The sequence below is a fragment of the Rhyacophila brunnea genome, unplaced genomic scaffold, assembly GCF_057557595.1.
Source record: "Rhyacophila brunnea isolate RB1 unplaced genomic scaffold, BYU_Rbru_1.0 scaffold_331, whole genome shotgun sequence".
Classification (NCBI taxonomy): Eukaryota; Metazoa; Arthropoda; class Insecta; order Trichoptera; family Rhyacophilidae; genus Rhyacophila; species Rhyacophila brunnea.
Genome location: NW_028232997.1, coordinates 7501 through 30000, shown reverse-complemented (window position 1 = coordinate 30000; position 22500 = coordinate 7501). Strand labels below are relative to the sequence as shown.

Genomic DNA, 22500 nt, shown 5'->3' with positions numbered 1-22500 from the left:
AAATATAATCCGTAGCCTTGAATTCGAATCGCATCACGCTTCGCGCGAGAAGTCACGTGGGCGCGTCGCTGCGCGCTGCCATCTGTCGGGTGAAATATGCGTCTCGAAAAAGAAGAATGATCGTGTATCCCCCGTTACAGATTACCTACCTACCTACCTACCTACCTAAATATTGATGAATCGTATAATATATAAATATATATACTCGAGTTCGTGATAAATAATCGTTCATAATTGAGTATTAGATCTCCCGATTAGAAGAAAAACCAATTTCTAAATTGTGATGCCGGCGGCCGTGTCTTCGGTGACCGGTCTTCTGAATTGACGAAAGATTTTGACAAGATTAATGCGAAATGTATCTCGTACAATTTGATAATTCACCGCGTCATAATATGCGGAACCCTGACAGCGATTTCCGATTTTTAACGGCCCGTTTACTAAACTTAAGTCGGATCTGCAGTAATCGGCTATCCTAGGATCTTATAATATTAATTGTCGTCGACTGCGGCCGACGATGCGTGCGACCGCGGTGCGTGAACGCTTATGACGATACGCATTGACATAATCCAGAGTTTAAACGTTTTCCGTCCTCTAATAAGATAGTTAAATTGGATTGCAAAAGTGTCTTGTTCCTCTCGCCTTTGCGCTATACCGAGTCATAGCGCTCTCGGACGGGAGAATGAGAGAAATGAAATAAACTTCGGATCGAAGCGAATCGAGCGCATTTAAAATGATAGATTACACGGCGAACGGTCATACTGAAGCCGTAATGTAAATATCGAGCCGGAAAAATCAATATTCTCGGCGTTTTTGCGAAAATCATCTAGGAAAATTTGAATTTAGCCTCCGTTCGCGCCACCGCCGCCGCTGTCACCTGGCGGATTGAACGGTTACTTCGCAAAATATGCCATAATAAATAATTATCACCAGACGACCGACGGCCTGATCCGTCTGGCTGGCGCCTGCCTGATGAAGGATAAAATATAATACCCACCTAGGTGGCCGCCTAATGCTCCGTTTCCCTCATGACTATTAATTATACCCGCCCGTTCGATAGATTAATAATATAATTTACAGGTAATTATACCTAAGGCGGCGGGAATAATGCATAAATATAGCTATGATGTCACCATATTATCTTCCTAGATATATATTCCGATGTCATTATGATAGATCTAGATTAAGATTAATATTATATTATATGCGGGTAATCATGCCCATGACCGCTGGAGTGATGCATAAATACAGCAATGTTTCGAGGTGTTTGATGGATACGAAATACCTACCTACCTACCTATATTGTTCATTGTCGACAGACAAAATATCAAGACATTACATCAGAACAGCCTTGAAAACGCAACCTCCCAGTATAATAAGACATGTACGAAGACGCAATAACGTCATACCGCATTCAGTCGATGAACCTATGAAAAATCAAAAATACATGAAAAATAATAGGCCGAGCAGACGTCCGATCTCTGCGGAGGTTTTTTTTCCCGCCCGCCCTCCTCACCGACGGACCCGGTGACCAGCGGTATGAATGGTGGGATACGGCCTTGCATACGCGAGAATGTTTCCAAAAAAAAAAAACTTTTCCAGTTTTCGCCCTAACTTCCAGAATATCGTGTGAAACCCTTCTGTGGGGCGTTATATGCCCGCGGGCGCATGAACTCGGTGACGGATCGACCTTTAACATGTGACTCTTGACTTAACCGGCGATCGATCGGCCATACAAAATTTTGACACGTCAGCTTACGCGTCCGCCGTATTTCGATATTTATCAAACGAATACAACGCGAGTCAAGGTCGGTCAAAAAGAGACCGTAAAAGAAGAGGTTAATTAAAGCGAGATATGCTATCGTGTGGGCAAAATGACACAATCGCGAACGGTGCTCGCGGCATTTATTTTTCAAATTTCAACAATAACATATCGCCGATCTTCCTGGTGGCGCCGAGTTTTCCAATATATATGCGACGCGCGCATCGCCACTTCGCCTCGTCATTCGCTGGCTATTTTGAGATACCTCCCCGAAAGCATAGACACTAGAGGTGTGACCGCGCCCCTTCTCTCTATATTTATGGTCAGCGCTCGCCGTGCTTATTCAAATTGTGAGCGACGGCGACATCTGTGTGTCGCTAAACGAGATGACTTGACACATTGACATTGTATCCGTCGTCGATTGCATTATTTGACAATCCGATCGACAATTTATTACTGTATGATTGTCATACGATTGCTTTAAATACTTATTCATTTCAATTTACATCGGACATCACAGCTGTCATTTGCATACTAACCTAAAATATCATTATGATGCATTATCTCATGCATTACGATTCAACAATAAATTATTGTACCTATATGTACCTATATGAGAGAATTGCATAGATGATATTTATTATACGTTACCCATCTTATAGTACCTGCTTATTCATTTCAATGTTCGTAGACGTCAGATTATGTCGACGATTGTCATTGTCGTGTCGGTCGAATACTTCGACTCTCATCTTCATACCTACCTACCTATCTTATAATTATAATATCCTTATATTTGGTTACGTCCCCCATATCGATAGATGCTTGCTTTAAATAATAAAATTATTCATTCTAATCTGCCTCGCGTAAATGAATATGTCAAACTGACATTTGCGATCGATGTTGACCTATACATAATAAATTATTATTGCCCTGTAAATAAATAAATAAATAAATAAATTTATCAAAGCATATTTAGATACAATTATTAAAGTTTAATTATATTATTATTAACTATTAAACAATAATTAATGGCAGGCTGAATTTTGAGAATACATAACCGATTAGTTTTATATTGACTGTTAAGTATTTCCGTATCCGCAATACTGACGACATCTCTTGAGAAATACTTGAAACGGCTTGTTCACGTGTCTTAAATTAATTCAAGTAAGCGCGCACAGATGGCGGGACATCTGTTTGTCTCTGATCGAACTCATTTGACACATCATAACCTAACTATAAAATTGCATTTGACAATCGATTCAACAATAATTATTATCGTATGAGAGAATATAATATAGGTAGACACCTTATTATTGCATTCACCACCCGTCTCGATTGCTATTGTGTGCATTATGTGTAGATGCTATTCCTAATCTAGCTTTTGCATTTGACATTCGATTGATGCACTATTAAATCAACAATCACTGTATAAAAAGACATACGTAATGATCGGAAGACCACACACATAATATATGCTATTGTGTTCCTATATGATGCATTATCCATACTGAGCCTCCTCGATGCTCTCCGAAAACATCGACTGTCATTCGCACGCATACCTAACTTATGATTATATTAACCTTGTTTATAAGATAGATATACATTATTAGGTTAAAGCCGCTTCGTGATCGTGCTATCTCATAACTGTCCATCGGCAATTTCAATAGATACTCGCTTTCGTCAATCACATTAACTCCGCGAGATATCGCGTACAATTTTTGACAGGTGAAAATCATAAGCGCATAATGTTCCTCGATTTCATTTTGTTTTACCTTATGTGATATAATTAGATATCGCTTGATACCATTGAACATTAAATGATCACTCAAATAGCATTCTAAAGGTTTACGAGAGCATTAAAGTTAGATAAATAATATCATAGCGTCGAAACGTCAAAGTGACATATCGTGAGGTAGCGAGTATTTACATAAAAAAAATGGATCGAGTAACCCTGACTGCCTACAGGGATACTCTAACATGTTAATGATAAATGTTGTTATATTATTTAGATAAAATAAAATAACAACACATTTAAATTCACATTAATTATTATATTAATTAGAAATATTACTATCAAGTGTTGGAAATTAAACATTTCAACATGTATATTATATTCTATATGATTGCCTCAAGGTTTTTTTCAAGACTAATTTTCATATCATATTAAATGATATTATAATCATTTATGATATGATTATAATGACAATATAACTTAGTTTATATTATTTATGACATAGTTAATATAATTTCTAAACTGTTTATGTAGTTAATATAATTTACTAAGTTACTCAATATAAATTATTTAAGTTTAATAAAATATCTGACATGTTTATACGTAAATATAGTTGATAAATATCTAATGTTTTTTTTATTATAATTTATATGAATAATATCTTTGGGTTTCTACAAGTTTAATGAAAAGTCCAATAATTTTAATGTAATATCTAAAATATTTATATGTAAATATAGTTGAAAAATATCTAATATTTTTTTTATAATTTATATGAATAATATCTTAGGGTTTCTACAAGTTTAATGAAAATTTTAATAATTTTAATGCAATATCTTAGATGTTTATATGTAAAAAAAACAGTACATAAGCTTCTAATATTGTTATTTTAATTTCTTTGAGTAATATCTTTGAGTGTCTACAAGTTAAATGAAATTTCCAATAAATTTAACATAATTTCTAAGAGGATTAATATATTTTCTCAAATGTTTATATGTTGATAAATATATAATATATTTATTATAATTTCTATGAGCAATCTCTTTGAGTTTCTACAAGTTTAATAAAATTTCACATAAATTTAAAACAATTTCCAACAAGTTTATATGCAAATATAGTTGACATATTTGTTAATATATTTATTATTATATCTAACAAGTATTATTACAAGTTATAACATATTTATTATAACTTCAAACAAGTTTATTATAATATTTAACAAGTTTATTGTATTTAATAATATATTTATTAATATTTCTAACAAGTAAAACTTCTAACAAGATATATAAATTTTCTAACAAGTTATTTATAATTAAATATATATATTTATTATAACTTCTTATAAGTTTTATATAACAATATATTACAATGTGATAAGATATAATGTAACCAACCAATGTAACATAACAATTATCACGTACCTACAGCCCAACCTAACCTAACCTAACCTAACCTAACCTAACCTAACCTAACCTAACCTAACCTAACCTAACCTAACCTAACCTAACCTAACCTAACCTAACCTAACCTAACCTAACCTAACCTAACCTAACCTAACCTAACCTAACCTAACCTAACCTAACCTAACCTAACCTAACCTAACCTAACCTAACCTAACCTAACCTAACCTAACCTAACCTAACCTAACCTAACCTAACCTAACCTAACCTAACCTAACCTAACCTAACCTAACCTAACCTAACCTAACCTAACCTAACCTAACCTAACCTAACCTAACCTAACCTAACCTAACCTAACCTAACCTAACCTAACCTAACCTAACCTAACCTAACCTAACCTAACCTAACCTAACCTAACCTAACCTAACCTAACCTAACCTAACCTAACCTAACCTAACCTAACCTAACCTAACCTAACCTAACCTAACCTAACCTAACCTAACCTAACCTAACCTAACCTAACCTAACCTAACCTAACCTAACCTAACCTAACCTAACCTAACCTAACCTAACCTAACCTAACCTAACCTAACCTAACCTAACCTAACCTAACCTAACCTAACCTAACCTAACCTAACCTAACCTAACCTAACCTAACCTAACCTAACCTAACCTAACCTAACCTAACCTAACCTAACCTAACCTAACCTAACCTAACCTAACCTAACCTAACCTAACCTAACCTAACCTAACCTAACCTAACCTAACCTAACCTAACCTAACCTAACCTAACCTAACCTAACCTAACCTAACCTAACCTAACCTAACCTAACCTAACCTAACCTAACCTAACCTAACCTAACCTAACCTAACCTAACCTAACCTAACCTAACCTAACCTAACCTAACCTAACCTAACCTAACCTAACCTAACCTAACCTAACCTAACCTAACCTAACCTAACCTAACCTAACCTAACCTAACCTAACCTAACCTAACCTAACCTAACCTAACCTAACCTAACCTAACCTAACCTAACCTAACCTAACCTAACCTAACCTAACCTAACCTAACCTAACCTAACCTAACCTAACCTAACCTAACCTAACCTAACCTAACCTAACCTAACCTAACCTAACCTAACCTAACCTAACCTAACCTAACCTAACCTAACCTAACCTAACCTAACCTAACCTAACCTAACCTAACCTAACCTAACCTAACCTAACCTAACCTAACCTAACCTAACCTAACCTAACTTGCTCCAAAATCCTAGAACTTCTAAGTCTCAGAACTTTTATAGAACTTATTTAGAACATTTATAGAACTTTTTTCCTCCAATTCTATAGTACATAACCTAACCTAACCTAACCTAACCTAACCTAACCTACCTAGCTCCAAATTTCTAGAAATTCTAAGTCTTAGAACTTTTATAGAACTTATTTAGTACAAATATAGAACTTTTTTCCTCCAAATCTATAGTACATAACCTAACCTAACCTAACCTAACCTAACTTGCTCCAAAATCCTAGAACTTCTAAGTCTTAGAACTTTTATAGAACTTATTTAGTACAAATATAGAACTTTTTTCCTCCAATTCTATAGTACATAACCTAACCTAACCTAACCTAACCTAACTTGCTCCAAATTTCTAGAAATTCTAAGTCTTAGAACTTTTATAGAACTTATTTAGTACAAATATAGAACTTTTTTCCTCCAATTCTATAGTACATAACCTAACCTAACCTAACCTAACCTAACCTAACCTAACCTAACCTAACCTAACCTAACCTAACTTGCTCCAAAATCCTAGAACTTCTAAGTCTTAGAACTTTTATAGAACTTATTTAGTACAAATATAGAACTTTTTTCCTCCAATTCTATAGTACATAACCTAACCTAACCTAACCTAACCTAACTTGCTCCAAAATCCTAGAACTTCTAAGTCTCAGAACTTTTATAGAACTTATTTAGAACATTTATAGAACTTTTTTCCTCCAATTCTATAGTACATAACCTAACCTAACCTAACCTAACCTAACTTGCTCCAAAATCCTAGAACTTCTAAGTCTTAGAACTTTTATAGAACTTATTTAGTACAAATATAGAACTTTTTTCCTCCAATTCTATAGTACATAACCTAACCTAACCTAACCTAACCTAACTTGCTCCAAAATCCTAGAACTTCTAAGTCTTAGAACTTTTATAGAACTTATTTAGTACAAATATAGAACTTTTTTCCTCCAATTCTATAGTACATAACCTAACCTAACCTAACCTAACCTAACTTGCTCCAAAATCCTAGAACTCCTAAGTCTCAGAACTTTTATAGAACTTATTTAGAACATTTATAGAACTTTTTTCCTCCAATTCTATAGTACATAACCTAACCTAACCTAACCTAACCTACCTAGCTCCAAATTTCTAGAAATTCTAAGTCTTAGAACTTTTATAGAACTTATTTAGTACAAATATAGAACTTTTTTCCTCCAAATCTATAGTACATAACCTAACCTAACCTAACCTAACCTAACTTGCTCCAAAATCCTAGAACTTCTAAGTCTTAGAACTTTTATAGAACTTATTTAGTACAAATATAGAACTTTTTTCCTCCAATTCTATAGTACATAACCTAACCTAACCTAACCTAACCTAACTTGCTCCAAAATCCTAGAACTTCTAAGTCTTAGAACTTTTATAGAACTTATTTAGTACAAATATAGAACTTTTTTCCTCCAATTCTATAGTACATAACCTAACCTAACCTAACCTAACCTAACTTGCTCCAAAATCCTAGAACTTCTAAGTCTCAGAACTTTTATAGAACTTATTTAGAACATTTATAGAACTTTTTTCCTCCAATTCTATAGTACATAACCTAACCTAACCTAACCTAACCTACCTAGCTCCAAATTTCTAGAAATTCTAAGTCTTAGAACTTTTATAGAACTTATTTAGTACAAATATAGAACTTTTTTCCTCCAAATCTATAGTACATAACCTAACCTAACCTAACCTAACCTAACTTGCTCCAAAATCCTAGAACTTCTAAGTCTTAGAACTTTTATAGAACTTATTTAGTACAAATATAGAACTTTTTTCCTCCAATTCTATAGTACATAACCTAACCTAACCTAACCTAACCTAACTTGCTCCAAATTTCTAGAAATTCTAAGTCTTAGAACTTTTATAGAACTTATTTAGTACAAATATAGAACTTTTTTCCTCCAAATCTATAGTACATAACCTAACCTAACCTAACCTAACTTGCTCCAAAATCCTAGAACTTCTAAGTCTCAGAACTTTTATAGAACTTATTTAGTACAAATATAGAACTTTTTTCCTCCAATTCTATAGTACATAACCTAACCTAACCTAACCTAACCTAACTTGCTCCAAAATCCTAGAACTTCTAAGTCTCAGAACTTTTATAGAACTTATTTAGAACATTTATAGAACTTTTTTCCTCCAATTCTATAGTACATAACCTAACCTAACCTAACCTAACCTACCTAGCTCCAAATTTCTAGAAATTCTAAGTCTTAGAACTTTTATAGAACTTATTTAGTACAAATATAGAACTTTTTTCCTCCAAATCTATAGTACATAACCTAACCTAACCTAACCTAACCTAACTTGCTCCAAAATCCTAGAACTTCTAAGTCTTAGAACTTTTATAGAACTTATTTAGTACAAATATAGAACTTTTTTCCTCCAATTCTATAGTACATAACCTAACCTAACCTAACCTAACCTAACTTGCTCCAAATTTCTAGAAATTCTAAGTCTTAGAACTTTTATAGAACTTATTTAGTACAAATATAGAACTTTTTTCCTCCAATTCTATAGTACATAACCTAACCTAACCTAACCTAACCTAACTTGCTCCAAAATCCTAGAACTTCTAAGTCTCAGAACTTTTATAGAACTTATTTAGAACATTTATAGAACTTTTTTCCTCCAATTCTATAGTACATAACCTAACCTAACCTAACCTAACCTAACTTGCTCCAAAATCCTAGAACTTCTAAGTCTTAGAACTTTTATAGAACTTATTTAGTACAAATATAGAACTTTTTTCCTCCAATTCTATAGTACATAACCTAACCTAACCTAACCTAACCTAACTTGCTCCAAAATCCTAGAACTTCTAAGTCTTAGAACTTTTATAGAACTTATTTAGTACAAATATAGAACTTTTTTCCTCCAATTCTATAGTACATAACCTAACCTAACCTAACCTAACCTAACTTGCTCCAAAATCCTAGAACTTCTAAGTCTCAGAACTTTTATAGAACTTATTTAGAACATTTATAGAACTTTTTTCCTCCAATTCTATAGTACATAACCTAACCTAACCTAACCTAACCTAACTTGCTCCAAAATCCTAGAACTTCTAAGTCTTAGAACTTTTATAGAACTTATTTAGTACAAATATAGAACTTTTTTCCTCCAATTCTATAGTACATAACCTAACCTAACCTAACCTAACTTGCTCCAAAATCCTAGAACTTCTAAGTCTTAGAACTTTTATAGAACTTATTTAGTACAAATATAGAACTTTTTTCCTCCAATTCTATAGTACATAACCTAACCTAACCTAACCTAACTTGCTCCAAAATCCTAGAACTTCTAAGTCTCAGAACTTTTATAGAACTTATTTAGAACATTTATAGAACTTTTTTCCTCCAATTCTATAGTACATAACCTAACCTAACCTAACCTAACCTACCTAGCTCCAAATTTCTAGAAATTCTAAGTCTTAGAACTTTTATAGAACTTATTTAGTACAAATATAGAACTTTTTTCCTCCAATTCTATAGTACCTAACCTAACCTAACCTAACCTAACCTAACTTGCTCCAAAATCCTAGAACTTCTAAGTCTTAGAACTTTTATAGAACTTATTTAGTACAAATATAGAACTTTTTTCCTCCAATTCTATAGTACATAACCTAACCTAACCTAACCTAACCTAACTTGCTCCAAAATCCTAGAACTTCTAAGTCTCAGAACTTTTATAGAACTTATTTAGAACATTTATAGAACTTTTTTCCTCCAATTCTATAGTACATAACCTAACCTAACCTAACCTAACCTAACTTGCTCCAAAATCCTAGAACTTCTAAGTCTTAGAACTTTTATAGAACTTATTTAGTACAAATATAGAACTTTTTTCCTCCAATTCTATAGTACATAACCTAACCTAACCTAACCTAACTTGCTCCAAAATCCTAGAACTTCTAAGTCTTAGAACTTTTATAGAACTTATTTAGTACAAATATAGAACTTTTTTCCTCCAATTCTATAGTACATAACCTAACCTAACCTAACCTAACCTAACTTGCTCCAAAATCCTAGAACTTCTAAGTCTCAGAACTTTTATAGAACTTATTTAGAACATTTATAGAACTTTTTTCCTCCAATTCTATAGTACATAACCTAACCTAACCTAACCTACCTAGCTCCAAATTTCTAGAAATTCTAAGTCTTAGAACTTTTATAGAACTTATTTAGTACAAATATAGAACTTCTTTCCTCCAATTCTATAGTACCTAACCTAACCTAACCTAACCTAACCTAACTTGCTCCAAAATCCTAGAACTTCTAAGTCTTAGAACTTTTATAGAACTTATTTAGTACAAATATAGAACTTTTTTCCTCCAATTCTATAGTACATAACTCTATAGTACATAACCTAACCTAACCTAACCTAACCTAACTTGCTCCAAATTTCTAGAAATTCTAAGTCTTAGAACTTTTATAGAACTTATTTAGTACAAATATAGAACTTTTTTCCTCCAATTCTATAGTACATAACCTAACCTAACCTAACCTAACCTAACTTGCTCCAAAATCCTAGAACTTCTAAGTCTCAGAACTTTTATAGAACTTATTTAGAACATTTATAGAACTTTTTTCCTCCAATTCTATAGTACATAACCTAACCTAACCTAACCTAACCTACCTAGCTCCAAATTTCTAGAAATTCTAAGTCTTAGAACTTTTATAGAACTTATTTAGTACAAATATAGAACTTTTTTCCTCCAAATCTATAGTACATAACCTAACCTAACCTAACCTAACCTAACTTGCTCCAAAATCCTAGAACTTCTAAGTCTTAGAACTTTTATAGAACTTATTTAGTACAAATATAGAACTTTTTTCCTCCAATTCTATAGTACATAACCTAACCTAACCTAACCTAACCTAACTTGCTCCAAATTTCTAGAAATTCTAAGTCTTAGAACTTTTATAGAACTTATTTAGTACAAATATAGAACTTTTTTCCTCCAATTCTATAGTACATAACCTAACCTAACCTAACCTAACTTGCTCCAAAATCCTAGAACTTCTAAGTCTCAGAACTTTTATAGAACTTATTTAGAACATTTATAGAACTTTTTTCCTCCAATTCTATAGTACATAACCTAACCTAACCTAACCTAACCTACCTAGCTCCAAATTTCTAGAAATTCTAAGTCTTAGAACTTTTATAGAACTTATTTAGTACAAATATAGAACTTTTTTCCTCCAATTCTATAGTACCTAACCTAACCTAACCTAACCTAACCTAACTTGCTCCAAAATCCTAGAACTTCTAAGTCTTAGAACTTTTATAGAACTTATTTAGTACAAATATAGAACTTTTTTCCTCCAATTCTATAGTACATAACCTAACCTAACCTAACCTAACCTAACTTGCTCCAAAATCCTAGAACTTCTAAGTCTCAGAACTTTTATAGAACTTATTTAGAACATTTATAGAACTTTTTTCCTCCAATTCTATAGTACATAACCTAACCTAACCTAACCTAACCTAACCTAACCTACCTAGCTCCAAATTTCTAGAAATTCTAAGTCTTAGAACTTTTATAGAACTTATTTAGTACAAATATAGAACTTTTTTCCTCCAAATCTATAGTACATAACCTAACCTAACCTAACCTAACCTAACTTGCTCCAAAATCCTAGAACTTCTAAGTCTTAGAACTTTTATAGAACTTATTTAGTACAAATATAGAACTTTTTTCCTCCAATTCTATAGTACATAACCTAACCTAACCTAACCTAACCTAACTTGCTCCAAATTTCTAGAAATTCTAAGTCTTAGAACTTTTATAGAACTTATTTAGTACAAATATAGAACTTTTTTCCTCCAATTCTATAGTACATAACCTAACCTAACCTAACCTAACCTAACCTAACCTAACCTAACCTAACCTAACCTAACCTAACTTGCTCCAAAATCCTAGAACTTCTAAGTCTTAGAACTTTTATAGAACTTATTTAGTACAAATATAGAACTTTTTTCCTCCAATTCTATAGTACATAACCTAACCTAACCTAACCTAACCTAACTTGCTCCAAAATCCTAGAACTTCTAAGTCTCAGAACTTTTATAGAACTTATTTAGAACATTTATAGAACTTTTTTCCTCCAATTCTATAGTACATAACCTAACCTAACCTAACCTAACCTAACTTGCTCCAAAATCCTAGAACTTCTAAGTCTTAGAACTTTTATAGAACTTATTTAGTACAAATATAGAACTTTTTTCCTCCAATTCTATAGTACATAACCTAACCTAACCTAACCTAACCTAACTTGCTCCAAAATCCTAGAACTTCTAAGTCTTAGAACTTTTATAGAACTTATTTAGTACAAATATAGAACTTTTTTCCTCCAATTCTATAGTACATAACCTAACCTAACCTAACCTAACCTAACTTGCTCCAAAATCCTAGAACTCCTAAGTCTCAGAACTTTTATAGAACTTATTTAGAACATTTATAGAACTTTTTTCCTCCAATTCTATAGTACATAACCTAACCTAACCTAACCTAACCTACCTAGCTCCAAATTTCTAGAAATTCTAAGTCTTAGAACTTTTATAGAACTTATTTAGTACAAATATAGAACTTTTTTCCTCCAAATCTATAGTACATAACCTAACCTAACCTAACCTAACCTAACTTGCTCCAAAATCCTAGAACTTCTAAGTCTTAGAACTTTTATAGAACTTATTTAGTACAAATATAGAACTTTTTTCCTCCAATTCTATAGTACATAACCTAACCTAACCTAACCTAACCTAACTTGCTCCAAATTTCTAGAAATTCTAAGTCTTAGAACTTTTATAGAACTTATTTAGTACAAATATAGAACTTTTTTCCTCCAATTCTATAGTACATAACCTAACCTAACCTAACCTAACTTGCTCCAAAATCCTAGAACTTCTAAGTCTCAGAACTTTTATAGAACTTATTTAGAACATTTATAGAACTTTTTTCCTCCAATTCTATAGTACATAACCTAACCTAACCTAACCTAACCTACCTAGCTCCAAATTTCTAGAAATTCTAAGTCTTAGAACTTTTATAGAACTTATTTAGTACAAATATAGAACTTTTTTCCTCCAATTCTATAGTACCTAACCTAACCTAACCTAACCTAACCTAACCTAACCTAACCTAACCTAACCTAACCTAACCTAACTTGCTCCAAAATCCTAGAACTTCTAAGTCTTAGAACTTTTATAGAACTTATTTAGTACAAATATAGAACTTTTTTCCTCCAATTCTATAGTACATAACCTAACCTAACCTAACCTAACCTAACTTGCTCCAAAATCCTAGAACTTCTAAGTCTCAGAACTTTTATAGAACTTATTTAGAACATTTATAGAACTTTTTTCCTCCAATTCTATAGTACATAACCTAACCTAACCTAACCTAACCTAACTTGCTCCAAAATCCTAGAACTTCTAAGTCTTAGAACTTTTATAGAACTTATTTAGTACAAATATAGAACTTTTTTCCTCCAATTCTATAGTACATAACCTAACCTAACCTAACCTAACCTAACTTGCTCCAAAATCCTAGAACTTCTAAGTCTTAGAACTTTTATAGAACTTATTTAGTACAAATATAGAACTTTTTTCCTCCAATTCTATAGTACATAACCTAACCTAACCTAACCTAACCTAACTTGCTCCAAAATCCTAGAACTCCTAAGTCTCAGAACTTTTATAGAACTTATTTAGAACATTTATAGAACTTTTTTCCTCCAATTCTATAGTACATAACCTAACCTAACCTAACCTAACCTACCTAGCTCCAAATTTCTAGAAATTCTAAGTCTTAGAACTTTTATAGAACTTATTTAGTACAAATATAGAACTTTTTTCCTCCAAATCTATAGTACATAACCTAACCTAACCTAACCTAACCTAACTTGCTCCAAAATCCTAGAACTTCTAAGTCTTAGAACTTTTATAGAACTTATTTAGTACAAATATAGAACTTTTTTCCTCCAATTCTATAGTACATAACCTAACCTAACCTAACCTAACCTAACTTGCTCCAAAATCCTAGAACTTCTAAGTCTTAGAACTTTTATAGAACTTATTTAGTACAAATATAGAACTTTTTTCCTCCAATTCTATAGTACATAACCTAACCTAACCTAACCTAACCTAACTTGCTCCAAAATCCTAGAACTTCTAAGTCTCAGAACTTTTATAGAACTTATTTAGAACATTTATAGAACTTTTTTCCTCCAATTCTATAGTACATAACCTAACCTAACCTAACCTAACCTACCTAGCTCCAAATTTCTAGAAATTCTAAGTCTTAGAACTTTTATAGAACTTATTTAGTACAAATATAGAACTTTTTTCCTCCAAATCTATAGTACATAACCTAACCTAACCTAACCTAACCTAACTTGCTCCAAAATCCTAGAACTTCTAAGTCTTAGAACTTTTATAGAACTTATTTAGTACAAATATAGAACTTTTTTCCTCCAATTCTATAGTACATAACCTAACCTAACCTAACCTAACCTAACTTGCTCCAAATTTCTAGAAATTCTAAGTCTTAGAACTTTTATAGAACTTATTTAGTACAAATATAGAACTTTTTTCCTCCAAATCTATAGTACATAACCTAACCTAACCTAACCTAACTTGCTCCAAAATCCTAGAACTTCTAAGTCTCAGAACTTTTATAGAACTTATTTAGTACAAATATAGAACTTTTTTCCTCCAATTCTATAGTACATAACCTAACCTAACCTAACCTAACCTAACTTGCTCCAAAATCCTAGAACTTCTAAGTCTCAGAACTTTTATAGAACTTATTTAGAACATTTATAGAACTTTTTTCCTCCAATTCTATAGTACATAACCTAACCTAACCTAACCTAACCTACCTAGCTCCAAATTTCTAGAAATTCTAAGTCTTAGAACTTTTATAGAACTTATTTAGTACAAATATAGAACTTTTTTCCTCCAAATCTATAGTACATAACCTAACCTAACCTAACCTAACCTAACTTGCTCCAAAATCCTAGAACTTCTAAGTCTTAGAACTTTTATAGAACTTATTTAGTACAAATATAGAACTTTTTTCCTCCAATTCTATAGTACATAACCTAACCTAACCTAACCTAACCTAACTTGCTCCAAATTTCTAGAAATTCTAAGTCTTAGAACTTTTATAGAACTTATTTAGTACAAATATAGAACTTTTTTCCTCCAATTCTATAGTACATAACCTAACCTAACCTAACCTAACCTAACTTGCTCCAAAATCCTAGAACTTCTAAGTCTCAGAACTTTTATAGAACTTATTTAGAACATTTATAGAACTTTTTTCCTCCAATTCTATAGTACATAACCTAACCTAACCTAACCTAACCTAACTTGCTCCAAAATCCTAGAACTTCTAAGTCTTAGAACTTTTATAGAACTTATTTAGTACAAATATAGAACTTTTTTCCTCCAATTCTATAGTACATAACCTAACCTAACCTAACCTAACCTAACTTGCTCCAAAATCCTAGAACTTCTAAGTCTTAGAACTTTTATAGAACTTATTTAGTACAAATATAGAACTTTTTTCCTCCAATTCTATAGTACATAACCTAACCTAACCTAACCTAACCTAACTTGCTCCAAAATCCTAGAACTTCTAAGTCTCAGAACTTTTATAGAACTTATTTAGAACATTTATAGAACTTTTTTCCTCCAATTCTATAGTACATAACCTAACCTAACCTAACCTAACCTAACTTGCTCCAAAATCCTAGAACTTCTAAGTCTTAGAACTTTTATAGAACTTATTTAGTACAAATATAGAACTTTTTTCCTCCAATTCTATAGTACATAACCTAACCTAACCTAACCTAACTTGCTCCAAAATCCTAGAACTTCTAAGTCTTAGAACTTTTATAGAACTTATTTAGTACAAATATAGAACTTTTTTCCTCCAATTCTATAGTACATAACCTAACCTAACCTAACCTAACTTGCTCCAAAATCCTAGAACTTCTAAGTCTCAGAACTTTTATAGAACTTATTTAGAACATTTATAGAACTTTTTTCCTCCAATTCTATAGTACATAACCTAACCTAACCTAACCTAACCTACCTAGCTCCAAATTTCTAGAAATTCTAAGTCTTAGAACTTTTATAGAACTTATTTAGTACAAATATAGAACTTTTTTCCTCCAATTCTATAGTACCTAACCTAACCTAACCTAACCTAACCTAACTTGCTCCAAAATCCTAGAACTTCTAAGTCTTAGAACTTTTATAGAACTTATTTAGTACAAATATAGAACTTTTTTCCTCCAATTCTATAGTACATAACCTAACCTAACCTAACCTAACCTAACTTGCTCCAAAATCCTAGAACTTCTAAGTCTCAGAACTTTTATAGAACTTATTTAGAACATTTATAGAACTTTTTTCCTCCAATTCTATAGTACATAACCTAACCTAACCTAACCTAACCTAACTTGCTCCAAAATCCTAGAACTTCTAAGTCTTAGAACTTTTATAGAACTTATTTAGTACAAATATAGAACTTTTTTCCTCCAATTCTATAGTACATAACCTAACCTAACCTAACCTAACTTGCTCCAAAATCCTAGAACTTCTAAGTCTTAGAACTTTTATAGAACTTATTTAGTACAAATATAGAACTTTTTTCCTCCAATTCTATAGTACATAACCTAACCTAACCTAACCTAACCTAACTTGCTCCAAAATCCTAGAACTTCTAAGTCTCAGAACTTTTATAGAACTTATTTAGAACATTTATAGAACTTTTTTCCTCCAATTCTATAGTACATAACCTAACCTAACCTAACCTACCTAGCTCCAAATTTCTAGAAATTCTAAGTCTTAGAACTTTTATAGAACTTATTTAGTACAAATATAGAACTTCTTTCCTCCAATTCTATAGTACCTAACCTAACCTAACCTAACCTAACCTAACTTGCTCCAAAATCCTAGAACTTCTAAGTCTTAGAACTTTTATAGAACTTATTTAGTACAAATATAGAACTTTTTTCCTCCAATTCTATAGTACATAACCTAACCTAACCTAACCTAACCTAACTTGCTCCAAATTTCTAGAAATTCTAAGTCTTAGAACTTTTATAGAACTTATTTAGTACAAATATAGAACTTTTTTCCTCCAATTCTATAGTACATAACCTAACCTAACCTAACCTAACCTAACTTGCTCCAAAATCCTAGAACTTCTAAGTCTCAGAACTTTTATAGAACTTATTTAGAACATTTATAGAACTTTTTTCCTCCAATTCTATAGTACATAACCTAACCTAACCTAACCTAACCTACCTAGCTCCAAATTTCTAGAAATTCTAAGTCTTAGAACTTTTATAGAACTTATTTAGTACAAATATAGAACTTTTTTCCTCCAAATCTATAGTACATAACCTAACCTAACCTAACCTAACCTAACTTGCTCCAAAATCCTAGAACTTCTAAGTCTTAGAACTTTTATAGAACTTATTTAGTACAAATATAGAACTTTTTTCCTCCAATTCTATAGTACATAACCTAACCTAACCTAACCTAACCTAACTTGCTCCAAATTTCTAGAAATTCTAAGTCTTAGAACTTTTATAGAACTTATTTAGTACAAATATAGAACTTTTTTCCTCCAATTCTATAGTACATAACCTAACCTAACCTAACCTAACTTGCTCCAAAATCCTAGAACTTCTAAGTCTCAGAACTTTTATAGAACTTATTTAGAACATTTATAGAACTTTTTTCCTCCAATTCTATAGTACATAACCTAACCTAACCTAACCTAACCTACCTAGCTCCAAATTTCTAGAAATTCTAAGTCTTAGAACTTTTATAGAACTTATTTAGTACAAATATAGAACTTTTTTCCTCCAATTCTATAGTACCTAACCTAACCTAACCTAACCTAACCTAACTTGCTCCAAAATCCTAGAACTTCTAAGTCTTAGAACTTTTATAGAACTTATTTAGTACAAATATAGAACTTTTTTCCTCCAATTCTATAGTACATAACCTAACCTAACCTAACCTAACCTAACTTGCTCCAAAATCCTAGAACTTCTAAGTCTCAGAACTTTTATAGAACTTATTTAGAACATTTATAGAACTTTTTTCCTCCAATTCTATAGTACATAACCTAACCTAACCTAACCTAACCTAACCTAACCTACCTAGCTCCAAATTTCTAGAAATTCTAAGTCTTAGAACTTTTATAGAACTTATTTAGTACAAATATAGAACTTTTTTCCTCCAAATCTATAGTACATAACCTAACCTAACCTAACCTAACCTAACTTGCTCCAAAATCCTAGAACTTCTAAGTCTTAGAACTTTTATAGAACTTATTTAGTACAAATATAGAACTTTTTTCCTCCAATTCTATAGTACATAACCTAACCTAACCTAACCTAACCTAACTTGCTCCAAATTTCTAGAAATTCTAAGTCTTAGAACTTTTATAGAACTTATTTAGTACAAATATAGAACTTTTTTCCTCCAATTCTATAGTACATAACCTAACCTAACCTAACCTAACCTAACCTAACCTAACCTAACCTAACCTAACCTAACCTAACTTGCTCCAAAATCCTAGAACTTCTAAGTCTTAGAACTTTTATAGAACTTATTTAGTACAAATATAGAACTTTTTTCCTCCAATTCTATAGTACATAACCTAACCTAACCTAACCTAACCTAACTTGCTCCAAAATCCTAGAACTTCTAAGTCTCAGAACTTTTATAGAACTTATTTAGAACATTTATAGAACTTTTTTCCTCCAATTCTATAGTACATAACCTAACCTAACCTAACCTAACCTAACTTGCTCCAAAATCCTAGAACTTCTAAGTCTTAGAACTTTTATAGAACTTATTTAGTACAAATATAGAACTTTTTTCCTCCAATTCTATAGTACATAACCTAACCTAACCTAACCTAACCTAACTTGCTCCAAAATCCTAGAACTTCTAAGTCTTAGAACTTTTATAGAACTTATTTAGTACAAATATAGAACTTTTTTCCTCCAATTCTATAGTACATAACCTAACCTAACCTAACCTAACCTAACTTGCTCCAAAATCCTAGAACTCCTAAGTCTCAGAACTTTTATAGAACTTATTTAGAACATTTATAGAACTTTTTTCCTCCAATTCTATAGTACATAACCTAACCTAACCTAACCTAACCTACCTAGCTCCAAATTTCTAGAAATTCTAAGTCTTAGAACTTTTATAGAACTTATTTAGTACAAATATAGAACTTTTTTCCTCCAAATCTATAGTACATAACCTAACCTAACCTAACCTAACCTAACTTGCTCCAAAATCCTAGAACTTCTAAGTCTTAGAACTTTTATAGAACTTATTTAGTACAAATATAGAACTTTTTTCCTCCAATTCTATAGTACATAACCTAACCTAACCTAACCTAACCTAACTTGCTCCAAAATCCTAGAACTTCTAAGTCTTAGAACTTTTATAGAACTTATTTAGTACAAATATAGAACTTTTTTCCTCCAATTCTATAGTACATAACCTAACCTAACCTAACCTAACCTAACTTGCTCCAAAATCCTAGAACTTCTAAGTCTCAGAACTTTTATAGAACTTATTTAGAACATTTATAGAACTTTTTTCCTCCAATTCTATAGTACATAACCTAACCTAACCTAACCTAACCTACCTAGCTCCAAATTTCTAGAAATTCTAAGTCTTAGAACTTTTATAGAACTTATTTAGTACAAATATAGAACTTTTTTCCTCCAAATCTATAGTACATAACCTAACCTAACCTAACCTAACCTAACTTGCTCCAAAATCCTAGAACTTCTAAGTCTTAGAACTTTTATAGAACTTATTTAGTACAAATATAGAACTTTTTTCCTCCAATTCTATAGTACATAACCTAACCTAACCTAACCTAACCTAACTTGCTCCAAATTTCTAGAAATTCTAAGTCTTAGAACTTTTATAGAACTTATTTAGTACAAATATAGAACTTTTTTCCTCCAAATCTATAGTACATAACCTAACCTAACCTAACCTAACTTGCTCCAAAATCCTAGAACTTCTAAGTCTCAGAACTTTTATAGAACTTATTTAGTACAAATATAGAACTTTTTTCCTCCAATTCTATAGTACATAACCTAACCTAACCTAACCTAACCTAACTTGCTCCAAAATCCTAGAACTTCTAAGTCTCAGAACTTTTATAGAACTTATTTAGAACATTTATAGAACTTTTTTCCTCCAATTCTATAGTACATAACCTAACCTAACCTAACCTAACCTACCTAGCTCCAAATTTCTAGAAATTCTAAGTCTTAGAACTTTTATAGAACTTATTTAGTACAAATATAGAACTTTTTTCCTCCAAATCTATAGTACATAACCTAACCTAACCTAACCTAACCTAACTTGCTCCAAAATCCTAGAACTTCTAAGTCTTAGAACTTTTATAGAACTTATTTAGTACAAATATAGAACTTTTTTCCTCCAATTCTATAGTACATAACCTAACCTAACCTAACCTAACCTAACTTGCTCCAAATTTCTAGAAATTCTAAGTCTTAGAACTTTTATAGAACTTATTTAGTACAAATATAGAACTTTTTTCCTCCAATTCTATAGTACATAACCTAACCTAACCTAACCTAACCTAACTTGCTCCAAAATCCTAGAACTTCTAAGTCTCAGAACTTTTATAGAACTTATTTAGAACATTTATAGAACTTTTTTCCTCCAATTCTATAGTACATAACCTAACCTAACCTAACCTAACCTAACTTGCTCCAAAATCCTAGAACTTCTAAGTCTTAGAACTTTTATAGAACTTATTTAGTACAAATATAGAACTTTTTTCCTCCAATTCTATAGTACATAACCTAACCTAACCTAACCTAACCTAACTTGCTCCAAAATCCTAGAACTTCTAAGTCTTAGAACTTTTATAGAACTTATTTAGTACAAATATAGAACTTTTTTCCTCCAATTCTATAGTACATAACCTAACCTAACCTAACCTAACCTAACTTGCTCCAAAATCCTAGAACTTCTAAGTCTCAGAACTTTTATAGAACTTATTTAGAACATTTATAGAACTTTTTTCCTCCAATTCTATAGTACATAACCTAACCTAACCTAACCTAACCTAACTTGCTCCAAAATCCTAGAACTTCTAAGTCTTAGAACTTTTATAGAACTTATTTAGTACAAATATAGAACTTTTTTCCTCCAATTCTATAGTACATAACCTAACCTAACCTAACCTAACTTGCTCCAAAATCCTAGAACTTCTAAGTCTTAGAACTTTTATAGAACTTATTTAGTACAAATATAGAACTTTTTTCCTCCAATTCTATAGTACATAACCTAACCTAACCTAACCTAACTTGCTCCAAAATCCTAGAACTTCTAAGTCTCAGAACTTTTATAGAACTTATTTAGAACATTTATAGAACTTTTTTCCTCCAATTCTATAGTACATAACCTAACCTAACCTAACCTAACCTAACCTACCTAGCTCCAAATTTCTAGAAATTCTAAGTCTTAGAACTTTTATAGAACTTATTTAGTACAAATATAGAACTTTTTTCCTCCAATTCTATAGTACCTAACCTAACCTAACCTAACCTAACCTAACTTGCTCCAAAATCCTAGAACTTCTAAGTCTTAGAACTTTTATAGAACTTATTTAGTACAAATATAGAACTTTTTTCCTCCAATTCTATAGTACATAACCTAACCTAACCTAACCTAACCTAACTTGCTCCAAAATCCTAGAACTTCTAAGTCTCAGAACTTTTATAGAACTTATTTAGAACATTTATAGAACTTTTTTCCTCCAATTCTATAGTACATAACCTAACCTAACCTAACCTAACCTAACTTGCTCCAAAATCCTAGAACTTCTAAGTCTTAGAACTTTTATAGAACTTATTTAGTACAAATATAGAACTTTTTTCCTCCAATTCTATAGTACATAACCTAACCTAACCTAACCTAACTTGCTCCAAAATCCTAGAACTTCTAAGTCTTAGAACTTTTATAGAACTTATTTAGTACAAATATAGAACTTTTTTCCTCCAATTCTATAGTACATAACCTAACCTAACCTAACCTAACCTAACTTGCTCCAAAATCCTAGAACTTCTAAGTCTCAGAACTTTTATAGAACTTATTTAGAACATTTATAGAACTTTTTTCCTCCAATTCTATAGTACATAACCTAACCTAACCTAACCTACCTAGCTCCAAATTTCTAGA

General features: G+C 31.5%; 2 long non-coding RNA genes across 2 annotated transcripts; both read right to left on the bottom strand.

Annotated features, from left to right (window-relative positions):
* Nucleotides 1-6221: 6221 nt before the first annotated feature.
* LOC147067685 (uncharacterized) lies at nt 6222-7531 on the bottom strand. Its single transcript, XR_015071422.1, has 3 exons — nt 7294-7531; nt 6684-7170; nt 6222-6643 (listed from the first exon to the last, which is right to left on the bottom strand). It is a non-coding gene; the product is annotated as an uncharacterized LOC147067685 (long non-coding RNA).
* Nucleotides 7532-11583: 4052 nt separating this feature from the next.
* On the bottom strand, nt 11584-12817 carry LOC147067684 (uncharacterized). The gene is made up of 3 exons (XR_015071423.1): nt 12613-12817; nt 12126-12489; nt 11584-12075 (listed from the first exon to the last, which is right to left on the bottom strand). It is a non-coding gene; the product is annotated as an uncharacterized LOC147067684 (long non-coding RNA).
* Nucleotides 12818-22500: the final 9683 nt, after the last annotated feature.